This window comes from Ursus arctos, unplaced genomic scaffold, assembly GCF_023065955.2.
Source record: "Ursus arctos isolate Adak ecotype North America unplaced genomic scaffold, UrsArc2.0 scaffold_6, whole genome shotgun sequence".
Taxonomy (NCBI): Eukaryota; Metazoa; Chordata; class Mammalia; order Carnivora; family Ursidae; genus Ursus; species Ursus arctos.
The window spans coordinates 27,905,295-27,922,973 of record NW_026623078.1 but is presented as its reverse complement, the minus strand read 5'-3'; the positions used below and the strand labels follow the sequence as shown (position 1 = coordinate 27,922,973).

The 17,679-nt window shown below is 38.1% G+C and overlaps 1 long non-coding RNA gene across 1 annotated transcript in view; it reads right to left on the bottom strand.

Annotated features, from left to right (window-relative positions):
* The window catches only part of LOC123000840 (uncharacterized), a 143,737-nt gene that overhangs the window by 6,715 nt on the left and 119,343 nt on the right, over nt 1-17,679 (bottom strand). The window contains exon 10 of the long non-coding RNA XR_007188095.2: nt 16,182-16,365. This is a non-coding gene — a long non-coding RNA (uncharacterized LOC123000840). The remainder of the gene's footprint in view (nt 1-16,181; nt 16,366-17,679) is intronic.

Here is a 17,679-nt window from a genome sequence, read left to right as displayed (position 1 = left end):
GTCCCAAAAAAGAAGGTGAAGATTTGAGCACAGACTTGAAGGTGAGGTCATTACAAAACAGATATTTAAGGAAAGAGTGCTACACAGCAGGAAAGTCTATTTGGTACACGGAACACAAAGGGGCCTATGCAGAAGTAGTAGGAGCTAAGGGGGAGTGGTAGAATATTAGATCAAAGAGTCATAGGGAGGGAGTGGCAGACCATGTAGATCCTTTCAGTCCATTTCAAAGACTTGGTTGATCCTTTGAGAAAGATGGGAAGCCACTGATGAGGTTTTTGGAGGTTTTTGTTTGTTTGTTTTTGAGAGAGAGAGGGAGAACACACATGCATCTGCTCACACGCACGCACACACACACACACACACATGCACGTGCGAGCATATGAGCAGGGGGAGAGCAGAGAGAGAGAATCCCAAGCAGACTCCCAACTCAGTGGGGAGCCTGAAGCAGGGCTTAATCTCACAACCCTGAGATCATGACCTGAGGTGAAATCAAGAGTCAGTCGCTTAACCGACTGAGTCACTCAGGTGTCCTGCCACTGAAGTAGTTTGAACAGAAATGATAGAACTACGCACATAGCTAGTCCTACGACCCTAAAGCAGAGCAGCATGGGGTTTAGGGACATGAGCTTTAGAGTCAAGTAGAGTTGAGTTTGGATTTTTGCTCCGCCGAACTCTTGTTCAATTTTCTCATCTACAGAAAGGGGTAATCCTTGCTTCAGAGGGTGGTTGTAAATATTTACTGAGGTAATACTTAAACTGCCTATTTCAGGGTTGTGTTTTTCAAGATGGTAGCAAAAGGCTTTTCTGTCCTTTCTTCTTGTAAAAATTACAGCCATGTGACATAATAAGAGAAATCTCCTCCAGAATATAAAGATCAAAATTAGGTGGAGAAAAAAAGCAAATGGAGAAATCATAACTAAGAGAGAGGATGCAGTGCAGGCCTAAGCATTTATAAAGGGAGATAATTCCCACTTTCATGCTAGCCCACACCACACTATTGTACCCCTGCCCATGTCTACTCCTAGATATTAAGAAATAAATATTAATGCAAAACCCCCAATAGTTCTTACTATAACCATCACTGTAGTTAACAGTGAATTTCCCCTATATTTACTTTTCTAATTGACAATAATGTATAGCCCCAAAGATACCTGGACTAACTCTCGCTTTCACTTATTCTTTTGGGGCAATCCACTAAATATATCACCCTCATCTTCATCTTCTATAACCCAGCCTTGAACATACATCTCTTTGTCAAACATCTTAAAGGACTTTTTTTTGCCCACAAGAAGAAACCTGTACTCCTTAAGCAGGCCCACTGGTGTCCCTCCAGGTATGTCCCTATGAGAGTTTTGTGCCAGGCAAACTATTTGTTCTTTGAACACACTTATTCCTATGCCTAAATCTGTATTAGTCCTTCTGTCCACAATTCCATCATTGACCATTTCTACTTATCAAAGCCCTACTATTCCTTTAAGAACCAGGTCACATTTTAGATCCTCTATCAACATGTGCTCACCAAACCAGCCCTCCACAGTCACTCCATCTTCAGAACTATCTAGCCCTCTTGTCTGTGCCATTCATTTATACTCAGTACCTGCTACCTTCTACTTTTACTTATCTTTGTATACAATTCTCCTTACTCTCTAGTTTCACTATAAATCCCTGACAGGTTTAAAAATCTGGGTATGTCCAGAACTACTCCTGCAGTGACCAGTTTTGCCAAGAGCCCAAGAAATCAAGCAGAGTTCAAAACAACAAAAGATTCAGAAGCCTCAGAAAAGAACAGCCAAAAAAAGTAAGGATTCAGAAAGTAATGCCATTAAGAAGTTTAGAACACTTGTCATTATTTAGCTTAGAGAAGAGAAAGCTGGGAGAGACCTAAAAGTCTCTCGCAAGTGTGAAAGGATAATTAGGTTTATGGCTATTCTCAATGTTTAGTAAGAAAAAGAGAGTCTGAAGCAATGTGATTTGAAAACTTGGCAAGACATTAAGAAGAACTTTCTATGAGGATTCTGAGAAACTGAAATGTACATTATCAAGGTAAAAAGGTTTTCTTGAATTTCTTGAGTTAAAAATAATGATTCAGCTTCAGAGCTGATATGTAAGGAGCTTGGAAGTTGTCACTTTTGTCCTTACTACACATAAAAGCTAAACAAACTGAAAATCAACAAATTTTTTTACCCATCAAAGAACTGAAATAACAGGGTAAAGGACCACCTTAAAATCTGGAGAGACAGGTAAATCCAGAACACCACAGCCTAGATCTATTTACCTGAAGCAAAAGCTGCTGGAGATACAAACTGGTAAGAAAACTTAAATAGTAATTTTGAAAACTGAGGTGAGCAGAGTGTAGACTAGCATAAAAATGAGAAACTCCTGGGGAGCAGCAGTCTTGTTCCCCACCAAGTTTTGTGGGGCTTACCTCCAGAATGCCACTAGGTTCTCAGTCAGGAGTTGATAAAGATTACCTGTGGCTCTGGCAGAGGGAGGATAAGTGTAATCACTGAAATACTCACAGAAGGTTCTCCACAACAAAGGGCTACTCTCCAGGGGAAAGACTTTATCAGAGCTTTATTCCACCTTGGGAAAAGGCTTTTCTCCTTCCCTAGCCCCATCTAGCCTTCTCATCTTACCTAAGAGAGTAGGGGAAGGCTAAGAAACATTTGTGAAGGTCACAGACTCACTAAAGACTAGCATTTAATCATAAGATTATAGAATGATTTTCCTCCCTCACACCTTACCACCACACCAAAAGTCCTCCCATAATGGTGGATTACAGCTGAAAGAAATTCAAGATGCAGATTTTCTCTGAGGAGGAGCACCTAGGGAAGCCCAGAGTCAACAAGGACATAAAAATAAGAGGACTAGAAGAACGTGAAGCCTCTGCCACCTACAGCTACAACAAAAAGAAATATAGTCCAACTCCTAACTAGACTAACATACAGCCTTACCACACAGGTCTATCTACCTCAGTTCCTATTATAAAATCAAATGCTATAAATTACCAACACTGTAAATGAAGAATGACTTTGATGGGTTCATCGGTAAATAAATACAGAAGAGGAAAGAATAAATGAGATTTTTTAAGAAAATAGTCAAAATAGCTCACTGGAAGCACTATTCACAATAGTCAAAAGGTGGAAACAACTCCAATGTCTATCAGCAGATAAATGGGTAATAAAATTTGATCTATACTTACAATGAAATATTTCGCAGCCACAAAAAGGAGTGCAGAACTGATACTCGCTATAACTGAAATGAATCTCAAAAGTATGCTAAGTGAAAGAAGCCAGACACAAAGGTCATATATTTTGATTCCACTTGTATGAAATACCCAGAATAGAGAAGTCCAAACAGAATGTAAACTAGTCATTACCAACAGCTTATAGCAGAGGGAAGTATGGAGTAACTGCTTACTGAACAAATAGTTTTGAGGTGACAAAAATATTTTTGGAACTTGCTATCGATGGTAGCTGCACAATACTGTGAATGTACTAAATGCCGCTGAATTGTGCACTTTAAAATGGTTAATTTTATGTTTGTGAATTTCACTTAATTAAAAAGAAAGCTACATCACTAGAATTCCCAAACTAAAATTTAACAGAGAGAAAAACAAAATGAAAAAGAAAAGTACAGAACCATGAAATAATTTCAAAAGGTATAACATATATATATATAATTGGAATACCAGAAGGAGAAGAGAGAGAGAACATAACAGAAAATTTAAAATAATAATGGCTAAGAATTTTCCAAAATTAATGACAGGCACCAAACAACAGATACAGAAAACTCATATAACACCAAGCAAGTTAAATGCTGAAAACCCTACCTTCAATATATCTTATTCAAATTTCATACAACCAAAGACAAAGATAAAATCTTGAAAGAAGCCAGAGGTTAGGAAACAAGAACAACAAATACCTTATTTATAGAGGAACAAGGATAAAAATTACAGCAGAAGCCATGCAAGAAAAAAGAGAACAAAATGAAATATTTAAAGTGTTTTTTTTAAAGTCACCAACCTAGAATTCTATACCCAGCAAAAGTACCCACCAACAGTGAAGGAAGGAAGGATTTTCTCAGATAAGCAAAACCTAAAGGACCTCATCAGCAGCAGAACTGTCCTATAAAGAATGTTAAAAGAATGTCTCAAGGAGAAGAAAATTTGGATCTGTTTTTCAAGGTCAGAAACTCGGATCGATGTAAACAAAGGACAGGCACTGGGGAAAGATAAATGAAGTTAAAATAAAATCTTTAATTTTCTTATTCTTAACTTTTCTAAAGCATAACTAATAAGGGTAACAATGTTTTGGGTATATGGATAAGTGAAATGAATGACAGCATTGTCATAGGGATGGGAAGGAAAAATTGAGACTACTCTTTTATAAAGTATCTGTACTACATGTGAAGTGGTACAGTGTTACTTGGACTTAGATCAGTTAAAAATAATAATTAAAATTATAGACAATTATTTGCCTGAGGTTGCTGAAATGTAATTCAATACAAGAAGGGAAAGACAGAAGTAAACTATATAATCCAGAAAAGAGAAGGCTTATGTGTACATATGTGTGTGACTAGGGGCAGAGGAGCAGGGAAGGGTGCCATGGTGGAGAATACAAAAATATTTGAAGATATCTTGTCAAAGAAGAATCAGGCATGGGGTGCCTCGGTGGTTCGGTCAGTTAAGCATCCGACTCTTGGTTTCAGTTCAGGTCATGATCTCAGAGTACCATGTCAAGCTCGAGTCCCATGTTGGGCCCCTCACTCAGTGAGGAGTCTGCTTGAGATTCCCTTGCCCTCTACCCATCCCACTGCTCATGCTCATGTTCATGCACTCTTTCTCAAATAAATAAATAAAAATCTTTAAAAAGAAAGAAGAATCAGAAATACTCTTCATTGTTCCTGAGGGCAGAAATGGTACAAATAATTAAGAGCTACAGAAAAGTAAATTCAGATTTAAAAAAAGATATATTTTCTAAGCATTAGACTTGTCCAAACACAGGGTGCTCTGCTTGGAAAGTAGTGATGCCTTCAACAGTAGAATTTTTCAAGCACAGGCTGAAAGATGACTGGAAATGATATTGTAGAGTACACCCTTCATTGGACCAGGAAAAGAGAGAGGTAGGAAAACAATGGCCTTGAAAATCACTTGGAACCTTACAATTCTATGATCCTACCTTTTGAATAAAAAAAAAAAATCCCATCCTGGATAAATCCTATGAAACTTGGAGTTTTTCATCATTAGCACAATAAAGATGGCAGTGAAGTACCTGAATTTTAAGTGCATTTTAACATGTTTAGAGTCTGGATTCCCTGGCCGCGGGCATCTAAATATGACTCTGGCTAACGTGGCACATTTTGGGAAGAACATCAGAGAAATCACAGGCTTGAATGAAGGCTAGAGAACCAACCTTGGCAACAGGATTCCTCAAGGGAGCTCCAGACAGCTAGGAAATAGGAACTATCTCAGAACAGAAAGAGTAAAGTCAATTTTCCCCTGCTGTGATGAACATACTCCAACTATTATTTATTTTCAGCCTCCTCAGGATCCAGCCTCCTCAGGATCCAAAACCTCCAGTAAGAAGTGTTTGATTGTCTGTGCTTAGTTCATGGACACACACTGGCTGTGAGAGGGAGAAGGACAGCCTGGACTCTAGGGTTTCTGACCTTTACTGGGGGATGCAGGCAGCTTTATCTCTATCTCAATCAGAGTCATTCAGGAAAACAGAAGCCACACTAGTTTTGTTTTGTTTTTTTAAGATTTTATTTATTTATTTGACAGAGAGAGAGAGAGCACAAGCAGGGGGAGCAGCAGAGGGAGAAGCAGGCTCCTCACTGAGCAAGAACCCAGATGCAGGACTCGATCCCAGGACTCTAGGATCATGACCTGAGCTGAAGGAAGACGCACAACTGACAGAGCCACCCAGGTGCCCCACACTAGATATTTTAACCAGAGAGATTTTAATATAGGCTATTGAAGGACTGAAAAGTCAAACAAGAGTGCTGAAGAAACACAGAGGTAGTAAGTGCAGGAAGCATTTACCATCCCAGGGTTGCCAGAGCAAAGGGAAGAGGTTGGGTTATCAGAATCCAAAAGCTTGGAGAAACTCTGCACTGCTGAAGTCCAACCGCTAAGAAAGAGAGCAGAGTCCAGCTGCTGCTGGTGTCTTCAGAGCTCAAAGGAAGGGCTTGCAAATCTAGGCTCAGACCTCTGAGGAGGGGGTGCTCTGCCAGGTTCCTGCTGGTAGGCCTAAGCCCAGCAAGAAGTGCTGCAAGAAGATGCAATCCAGAACGAACAGCAGCTGCAGGGGTGAAATACCATTCCTGGGGCACTGAAGACAGGAAGAGCAAGTAAACCTCCTAGTCTCCACCTAGGCCCTCTATAAACAGGAAGTCAGCTAGCAAGGGAGAATTTGCATAATCCCAGCCCCACTATCACAAGCCAGGTATAGCAGCTTGAATGAGAGCTGACAGACAATTGCTTAATCACTGGTACGTCATTCCACCAAGACCAACACACTGATTGAAGGAATCGTCCGGAGGAAATTGGGTTGCTTGGAAAAAAGCACAGTATTTTGGTTGCCCAGCGACCAAACATGGGAATATGAGAACTCCAGAAGATTAGGAATAGCCACCTCCTAAGTATCTATTAAAAGATAGCTACCTCTCACAGTTTCTAAAAAGGTTGCAAAAATATTCTGATTTTTTAATTTAAGAGGTTGGCTCAGTAATGGCTTTTGGGGGAAAGTCTAAAAATGATATAATGCTTCACCCACTCAATGTATGGCTCCAGGTATATGGAACACAGAGATCAAAGAGCAAGCATAAATTTGCAGAATTAAATGCTAATAGAGTTCATTCCTAAGTAACTGGTGATGGGCATTTTGCAGTACATATGAGAAGAAAGGAAAATCTCCTTAGAAATAGTCACTGGAGGGGCACCTGGGTGGCTCAGTCTGTTAAGCGTCCGACTTTTGATCTCAGCTTAGGTCATGATCTCAGGGTCATGAGATCGAGCCCTGCATCAGGCTCCATGCTGGGCATGGAGCCTGCTTAAGATTCTCTTTCTCCCTCTCCCTCTGCCCCTCCTTGCCCTGTGCTCTCTTGCTCTCTCTAGAGGAAGAAGAAGAAGAAGAAGGAGGAGGAGGAGGAGGAGGAGGAGGAGGAGGAGGAGGAGGGGAGGAGGAAGAAGAAGAAAAGAAAAGAAAAAAGAAAGAAAAAGAGAAAGAAAGAAAAGAAAAGAAAAAAAGTAGTCATTGGAATTCTGTACTAAAAATATTGGCTTTGACAATAGCTAAATCGTGGAAGGAGTCGAGATGCCCTTCAACAGATGACTGGATTAAGAAGTTGTGGTCCATATATACAATGGAATATTACTCAGCTATCAGAAAGAACGAGTTCTCAACATTTGCTACAACATGGACGGTACTGGAGGAGATAATGCTAAGTGAAATAAGTCAAGCAGAGAAAAACAACTATCATATGATTTCTCTCATCTATGGAACATAAGAACTAGGATGATCAGTAGGGGAAGAAAGGGATAAAGAAAGGGGGGGTAATCAGAAGGGGGAATGAAACATGAGAGACTATGGACTATGAGAAACAAACTGAGGGCCTCAGAGGGGAGGGGGGTGGGGGAATGGGATAGGCCGGTGATGGGTAGTAAGGAGGGCACGTATTGCATGGTGCACTGGGTGTTATACACAACTAATGAATCATCGAGCCTTACATCGGAAACCGGGGATGTACTGTATGGTGACTAACATAATATAATAAAAAATCATTTAAAAAAAATATATTGGCTTTGGATCAATTACAGACTGAAGTACCAAGAGTCCTCTGCAATTAATCTTAAAGGCTCTGAAAAAGGGCACAGCAAATGCAGGGCAGATAGGGACATGAGAACTGGGGACACATGGAAAAGTCGACAAGGGACAGAGACAACCAAACCTAACGAGCACAGGAGTAGCTCCTCGGCACCAAACTAAGCATTCTACTGATCACCACAGGAGAAGAATCCAAAGTTCATATCAAACTCAAAAAAATAAAATAAAAAAATCAAGTGCACATATTAAACTAAAACAAAACAAAAAAAACAAACTTAATAAAATCCCACAGTATGTGACTGGCAGTTGATAATATTTGTTTAAAAATTAGCTCCCAAGCTAGTGCTGGACAGATGAGGTTTCAAGAGGGGCATGTGGCTCTAAGATGTACTCTCTGAAAGGAATAGTATTCTGTGGTCTGCTGGGTGCTTCAGGATTCATATTAGCATAGTAAAGGTCTTGAGAGCCTTGCTGTAAAGAGAAATGGCTTACCCTCAACTCAGCGTATCCTCCATTTATTTCAACCAAGAAGCCTGGTTTCAATCAGCATCTCCCTGAATGTTTGTTTTTTTTTTTTTTTTCAGAACACGGTTTGCAATACATTGCTATATATTGTTTATAAAAAGCATATAATTCCCCATTTCATAGAATAAACTCATTTCTTTTCAATCCCTTGTTGTCTTAATAAAATCAAAATGTAAAACCCCTCTAGATGTCATTTTTTAAAAATGTCCAGATCTGATGGCTTCAAACTTTTACTTGCAGGCAAGATTCTGGTGCCAAAGACAGGCCAGGTGAGCAACACTCCCCTTCCCATGCTGCCTTACTGGCCCCTTGTTACTTCTGGACGGGACCCACACAACTCACATGAACTATTTCCCTCTGGTGAGACACAATACAATTGCTCACAGGCAGCTTAACAGCTCTTATGGGTATATTGGACTCTTCCTTGTTTTCCCAAAATTCCAAAATTGGTGACCATTTGGGGGAAAAAAATAGGGAAAAATAAGGATTTACTAAATCAGAATTTCTGGCCTCCCAACCTAAATATAATTTGGCTAAAATAAAAGATGGACCTGTTTAAGAAGATGAAATACCTATTGATGCATTATGAAATTAGATAAGCACATCTCTCACCGATGGCAATTTTAACATATTCCAAGGTAATTTTACTCCACCTGATTGTTTGAGGAAAGATGGGTGTCTCTCTACACCTATTTTGAAAGCAAACTATAAAATGACCCCGAGTTTCTGAAAGTTCCCAGATGGTGCTTTGTAAATGCATAAAATACACATGCTTGTTCTCTCTGCCTCCCTCCTTCCCTCTCTTCCTCTCTTCCTGTCTCTCTCTCTCCCTTCCAAAACTAGCTCTTGGCTATTATCACGTTCTGTTAAAGGGTTGGAAAGCAAACTTGCAATTTGGGTTAAAATGGAATGTAGTTTCATAGAACTGAACTAAAGTGGAGAACTTTTAGGAAATATTAAGTGGCAGAATAACATTTCAGAAATTTTGAAAGCCCAAATCAGTTAAGAATGACAAATATAACTCTGCTTTTATGGAATGCAGGCAAGCTAAATTTTGTTTCAGAAAGGTATAAGTCTTTCTTTTTTGGAAGATTGTATTTAAATACATCCCAGTTTCATTTTTTAATTTCCAAATGTTGCCTCAAGTTCCAGACATCATTGAAAGGCTGATCACCCTGTTTTCATATCAGAGAAGAAGCACTATGTGATGCGAGAATTTATGTCAGAGAACAGGATCTCTACTATCAGAAATATGTAAAGGAGGGGCACCTGGGTGGCTCAGCCAGTTGAGGGTCTGACTCTTGATTTTGACTCAGGTCGAGATCTCAGGGTCGTGAGATGGAGCTCCACATCAGGCTCCATGCTCAGTGCAGAGTCTGCTTGACCCTCTCCCTCTGTTCCTTCCCTGGCGCTCTCTCTCTATCTCTCTCTCAAATAAATAAATAAATAAATAAATAAATATCTTAAAAAAAAGAAATACATAAAGGAGAGTTGTCAAAATTAGAGTAACTAACATTAATAGCAATTTACAGCTTATAAACTATTTTCAGTGATATGATTTCATTTGGCTCTCCAAATAACCCATGACAGAAGTTAAGCAGATCCTATTACTATCACCTCTGTTTTGCACAGAAGGGCAGAGACTGAGAGAGGTTACATGGCTTGTCCTGGAACACACAGGGATAAGAGGCAAGGAGGACCTAAATCCAGGGCATCTAACTACAGATCCTGTGTTCTTTTCTCACTCATTCACTGCCCCCCCTTGGGGGTCTGCTATGGCTCAGATTCATCCAACTACTACCAACAACTCGGCAAGTGAAGTCTTAACTAGACACTTAGAAAAAAGAGTCATGTCACTTTTAAGACTAAAGAATCATAAAATAGCAATTCTATGCTGAAAATTTTTTGTAAAGAATTTTATTATGTTAAAAAATCTTAGAAACATTAAAGATACTCCTTGCATAACAAACTTAAATACATTTATTAAATTATCTTTAAAAAAAGAGCAAAAAACATAAATTATATCTCAATAAGTGGGCTTTTAAAAAGAGTAAACATTAATGTTGGATTCTTTTATATAAATAAATTTATCATATAATTTATGTAAATAATTTGGGGAGTTCCATGCTTTCTTCTTACACTCTGCTACTGCTATCAATAGAATGCTAGTTTCCATATAAAATCTTCTAAATTCTGATCATTAGTTATTATCCAAAAATATGTATCAATCATTTGCTACTTTCAACAGTACTGATTTGAGGTTTTAACCATCCTCACTGGGGGAAAGTCTCCAAGCATGCAATATCATGGTTCCAACAGTCATAATCTATAAATTCACTCAAGCTTATAGATACTACCTAAGTTCTGTCAGCTACAAAACCCCACAAACACTGTAGCAAGCTTGCACTGTTAGGAAAGAGAAAGAGAGAATAGACAGTTCTTTAATTATCTCTGCCTGTTTAAGAACATGCAATTCATTTATTTCTTTACTTGATAAATATTTATTGTGTTGACTGTTAAAGATGTTAGTGACAGAAGGTTTCAGTGATAGAAGCAATGCAAAGACATGTTTACTGAACATGTTTTATGTGAGGCACTAAAAATATGTGAGTAAAACTATTCCCTTCTTTACGGAGATGGCAGTGTGGCAAAAGACAGAATAATTGTTACTAAACTTAGATGTAGAAGCTACTTAAGGTAAGTTTAAAACTCGGTTCAGGTGTCAAAATTTAAAGATCATTACTTCTAAACAGAAAGAACATGTAAGTCATGGCTAGGGCAGGTGTTGAAATCCAGCCCAAGACAGGCACCTTCAAGATTTGTACCTGAAATTCAACAAGTCAGTGCCCAATACGGTCTGTAATCCATAAGGCAAGATCAAGTACCCTAAGGTAGTGGGCAACAAACTAAGAATAGGAGAAAACCACCTCAACATAATAAGAGCCATATATAAAAAGGCCACAGCTGGGACGCCTGAGTGGCTCAGCGGATGAGCGTCTGATTCTTGGTTTCAGCTCAGGCCATGATCTCAGGGTTTTGAGATCAAGCCCCAAGTCAGGCTCTATGCTCAGCAGGGAATCTGCTTGAGATCCTCTGCCCCTTCCCCTGTGCACGTGCTCTCTCTCTCTCCCTCTCTCTCTCAAATAAATAATCTTTAAAAATAAAATGGCCACATCTAACATCATACTCAATGGTAAAAGACTGAAAGATATGTTCTCTAAGATTAGAATAAGGCAAGGATATCCACTCCCACCACTACTATTCAACACAGTGCTGGAAGTCCTATTCAGAACAATTAGACAAGAAAAAGAAACAAAAGGCATCGAAATTGGAAAAGAAGTAAAATTATGTCTGTTTACAGATGAGATGATTTTATAATTGGAAAACCCTTAAAATTCTACCAAAAAATTCTTGAAATAATAAATGATTTTAGCAAAGTTTCAGAATACAAAAATCAACACAGAAAAATCATTTGTGTTTCTATACACTAAAAATGATCAATCCAAAAAGGAAATTAAGAAAACAGCCTCATTTACTGTAGCATAAAAAAAAAATAGAACTTAAGAATAAACTTAACAATGGGGTGAATGATTTGTATACATAAGACTACAAAACATCTGTAGTATTTCTTGCTACTGTAAAGAAATCAAAGATATAAATTACATGCAAGACACCATGTACTCATGGATTAGAACACTTAATATTGTTAAAATATTCTTACTACCCAAAGGGATTTGCAGATTCAATGGTATCTCTATCAAAATTCCGATGGCATTTTTTTTTTCAGAAATAAAAATAAAATCCTAAAATTCACATGGCACTTCAAGAATCTCAAAGAGTCAGGACAATCTTGAAAAAGGAGAACAAAGCTAAAGCCCTCACACTTATTGATTCCAAAACAAGAGTCAGACATGAAGGGAGCCAATGTTTAATTCCACCAAAGCATCTTTCTTGTCCTTATCACATACGGCAGGCTATGAGCCCATGCAATGACTCCAGGACCAATATGTAAAGATGTTGTTCAATACTGAGCAATCCAAGGGCAATTAACATGTTTGCTTTGAAAGGATGTTATTGTTTCTTGTTGTTTGTTTCTTACCATGCATGGTAGAATTTTAGAATTTTCCTGGCTATTCTAGTCAGGGATAATTTTCTTAAAGAACAGAGATCTTCTCAAAAAAATGGAAGTTTATTGAAAGAGTATAGTAAGTACTGCAGAAATCCATGATTGGGGCTCATTGCCCAACAGGGTCTCACAGGAGGTGGATGAGAATTGAGGCTCCTCTCTCCATGCCTCATTTGTATGCTATAGGTTGATGGTTTAGATTTGAACTCCAACTGAGACTGCCTGAAGTTAGATCTATCTCTTACTAACTCAGTTTCTTCAATTTCATCACCTGTAAGCGGGGCTAAAGAAGTGAAGTGTTTAAAACAATATCCAGAATGGAGTAATCTCAGTATTTTGCAGAGTTCCTTTATATATAGTCTATTTTTCTCTACTTATTAATTAGCTTCCACTTGACCCAACAGGATGGCTGCCCTCGCTGCCCACTTTCTGTGCAAATCCTGCTGTCTGCAAACGTATGTCTCCCACTTTGAATTCTTGAGAGAGAGAAGTCAATTCACTGCCAGCTAGGTTCTACGACATGCAAAGATGCCCCTTGCTTTAGACAGGTCAATGAACAAAGCATGTCTAACACACAGGAATTGTGTTTTTTTTCTCCCCTTATATACATGAGATCTTTACCGTTCCACTAGACAGAGTGAAAAAGTTTTCGCCAGAACCTATCTCCAATACGTAATATACAGTGGGGAAACAGGATTTTTACTTTTTAATTTACTTTAAATTTTACTTTTTACTTTACTTTTATTTTTTAATTTACTTATTTTATCTACTTTAATTTACTTTTTCTGCAAAGTTGGTGTTTTTGTTGCTATTTTATGGATGAGAAAACTAAGGCAAAGAAAGATTGAGTTGTCCATGCTTCAATGAGAGTAAATAACAGAACAAGCATTTCATTTTAATTGTTAGCTCCAAAATCACTATTTTCTCCATATTGTCTCCCTACTGATTATTTAACATGAGTTTACTTTTCCATTACCTTTGTAAAACATAAGAATTCTATTGGTTTTTTTTTTTTTAAGATTTATTTATTTATTTGAGAGGGGTGTGGAGAAAGGGACAAGCAGACTGCACACTGAGCACAGACACCAATGCAGGGCTCAATCCCACAACCCTGAGATCATGACCTGAGCTGAAATCAAGGGTCGGATTCTTAACTGACAGCCACCCATAAGAATTCTAGTGTGACCTGAATTATCACTCGGTCTGTAATAAATTTTGTTTGCTACTTGATATAAGGAACTTCTCCCATATTAACTACTTCCCCTCTCTAACCTTTTGATTGCCTATCTACTAGACTTCAATATTAATATGACTTTAAAATTAGCATCAGCTTAACAAAAGAGTATTCAGCTTAACAAAGAGTACTTAGCTGCAAATCAAAAATAAATAAATAAAAATACATTTTTTGTCAAAAAATGTCTATTTGGGAAGAAGAATTATAGATTATTTTCATTATTTTATTTCCTTTTTTACATGATATTTGTGCATGCTGTCTACAGTGTTCTCAGCAAAGGCATAAAATGACTGCCTTCAAAAAAGACGGCACTTTTCCCAGATTCCTCCTTGGTGTTATATTTTTCAATTTTCTACAGAAAAGCAATTTAGAAAGAAAAAATGGGGGGAGAGGTGTGGAAAGAAAGGAAAAGAGATACATATTTTCCTCACTCAGCTCATTCTTAGAGGTTATGAGCACTGCCTGAAAATAAAGTAGTTCTCAGAAATGCTAGAATTATTGTTCAAATACGATGTACAAGGATTGTCCACTTCAGCTTTGTGATAATAGAAAATTAGATGCAATCTAAAGCCCATTGTCAGGATACCACTCAAGGATTACCTGCTTAATCAGATCCCTGTGAAAGCTATCCAATCTGAGCACTATGAAAGCAATTTCAGCTCCCTCTCAGATCAATCCTAGAATTTTAAACCGACAGGGACTTTTAAGAGCACCTAAATAACACTCTTCACTTTATAACTTAGGAAACATAGCCCCAGCAATATTATAAGACCTGTTCAATGTCATACCTTCAATTGGCACCTAGTTAGTAATCAAATAAAATAGAAGTCCTCTTATTCACTGAAAACAGAACCAGTAGGTGGCTGGTAAATAGAAAAGGCTAATTAAAATATACAATCATAAAAAATTATTACAGTTATATTTTTTCTTAATATATCTAAATCTATGCAAATTCCTTTTTTTTTTTTTTTTTTTTTTTTTGGTCACTGTTGGACCAAGGGTTTCTCTGAGAATGGTCCCACCAATTGGAGTTCCAAATCTTCCTTCTTGCATAACCACACCTATAATGCATTTATGCATTGCCTATGACTTCCCACTACAATTTCTTTAAGTGAATACTCAAGGAGTTTTGCACAGCAAGCTAAGGGCAGAATCCTTTTAGAATTTTATCACCCATTTTCCTTGTTTTATAATCATCTCATGCCTACTTTGACAGCAATTTCTTTTAGCAAACACCTTTACTGAGCCTTTTGAAAGCATTCAACTTGGTCTTAGCACTTCCATTTCATTGGTCTACGCAATATTTAGTTAAATAACATAATAATAATAACCATAGGACTGGCATGCAGAGAGTTCAGGTAAACTAAGCTGGCTCCAGGTAAATATGGAAGTAGATGTGCCCAGGCATCCTAGGAAGAAACACGCTACCTACAGTTAGCTTTCAACGTATCAGAAGCAACAGTGAGTGTTATTTATTCATGGAGGGAATTACAAGCTTCCATTAATCCAAAGTAGAAACTGGCCAAGAGAGCTTCTACTGTAGTTGAACTTAAAAGTAAGTTTTCTCAACTCAAGATTCTCTCCACCATATTCAAATTAATCTCTAGCCAAGTATGTGATAATAAATGCAGTGATATCTTAAAAGCAGACTACATGTCTTAAAGGCAAATACCTATGTTTTCTTATCCCATGCCATTTGCAAAAGGAAGTTGAAGGGAAAGCACAACACTGAAACATGCCATTGACAGCTCTGCTTATTCAGCAATTACTGTTTTCTTTTTAATCTTCCTATATGAGAACTGAATGCTAATGAAAGTGAATCAAAATTTACATCTGTATCAGTCAGGGTTCTCCAGGGTAGATAGAGTGATGATAGATAGGTGATGGTAAATTTTAAAGAATTGGCCATGTGATCGTGGGGGCTCACAAATCCAAAATCTGTATACTTGTAGGGTAGGCTACCAGGCTGGAAACTTCAGGCAGGACTTCTATGTTACAGTCTTGAGCAGAAGGCATTATTCCTTCTCTTTTTTGGCTTCTAAAGCCTTCAATTGATTAGATGAGACCCACCCACAGTATTGAGGATAATCCCCTTTACTTAAAGTCACCTGAGTGTAAATGTTAATCAAATCTACAAAATACATTTACAGCAACATCTAGTATTTGGCCAAAGAACTGAGCACCATTACCTAGCTAAGTTGACACATAAAATTAAGTATCACTATATCCTATATGGCAGAGCACATAGGGTGATTTTAAAGCAAAATTGGAATCATTGATTAAGATTTTCAGTCATTTCCATTTTCTGTATCACCAAAAACAAACAAACAAAAAACAGGTTTTCAGTCAAACTAGAGGCCAACATTTTCTAAACAATCTCTTCCTTTCTACTCTTGTCCCCTGTGCTTTTTATCCAGTTGGCCTTTAGATGGAGACAATTCATGCTTTAATAATGCAAATACTATACCTTGATTAAAACAAAAAGATGGGGGCTCCTGGGTGGCACAGTCGTTAAGCGTCTGCCTTCGGCTCAGGGCGCGATCCCAGCGGTCTGGGATTGAGTCCCACATCAGGTTCCTCTGCTGGGAGCTTGCATCTTCCTCTCCCACTCCCCCTGCTTGTGTTCCCTCTCTCGCTGGCTGCCTCTCTCTCTGTAAAACAAATAAATAAAATCTTAAAAAAAAAAAGGAGTCCTTGGAAATACGTGTCTCATTTGTGTTATATCAAAGGAAGGTGGGATGCTTTTTCACAATCATCTCAGAAGCTCTAGCAAACTAGAGAAAGTCCACCAAGAATCCAGTTTTCAAGATCTGTTGGACTTCCCAACAGAAATGGGGAAGAAAATTTAGAAGCTTGGTAACTAGAGGAAACAGCTGTCTCTAAGGAGGAAGGGGAGCTGATGTTTGGCATGGACAAGTTCTCCAACCAAGCCTTGAAAGAAATTAGCTCAAGTTTCTTAAGAGAGAGGATTTTAATACAATTTTAAACGCAGCTTTCTCTTTGGGGAATCTAAGAAAATAATTGTGACACAAGTGGGGACAGAGCCCTCACTCATTTCAGTGAGTGTGACATCCATAGCTCTCTTAAGTATAATAAAGAATTTGGCTGGCCTTTGGTTTCCTGGTTCCTGGGAGGTAACCCCTAAATCCTTGGAATTTCCTAGGTGATGGGAATGTCTTTGTTATTTATGGTGAGCTCCAAGGACCATATCTGAGTTTTGGGGGGGGGGGGGGCGGCTAGCCATGCCAGAAAAACCAACCATGTGTATGCAATGAAGCCCTAGTGAAAATTCTGGACACCTGAAGCTTGTTGATACATATTGATGTGCCAGGAGAAATCATCAGTATCATACTTTCCTTAATTCTAGGAGTCGTTCTTGCAAATTATCAAACCTGAGATGGGTAGTGGGAAGTCCCATATTTGTAGCCAGTTGGTTGGAAGTACAGGTGATCTGGAAATCTCCAAGCTTATGGCTAGTGTCAGAAGTGTGGGCAATCATGCTGGAGAGCCCTTAACCTGTGAAGACTCAGCTAACCCTCAGTAGCTACTACCCTCTGAGTAGTTGGCATCACAATTTTATTACGCTCTCAAAGCAGAAATCACCAAGACACTAGGAGGGAAATGAGGGAACTGGAGGCATATGCAAATTTTAGGAATTTTAGAATTCAGAGATTTCATCTTATACCATATTAAACATATTAAAATGTTTTCACATCCTCAGATTAAATATCTTTTTTCTTTGAGAAATCAAAAGGCTTTTTATAAGTTTGTTTTTGAAACAATTATCCCATTTTTGAAAAATTATCAATAAATAGCTCATTTATTATTAATAATTCCTTCTCAGCAATCATTGTGATACTTGGGAAATCTTGAGAAGTGAGAAAAATCCAACCTACAAATTACTTTCACATGTAATAAAGTTGTTATGGATTCTAAATTTAGCATTTAATGAAGTTGACATGATG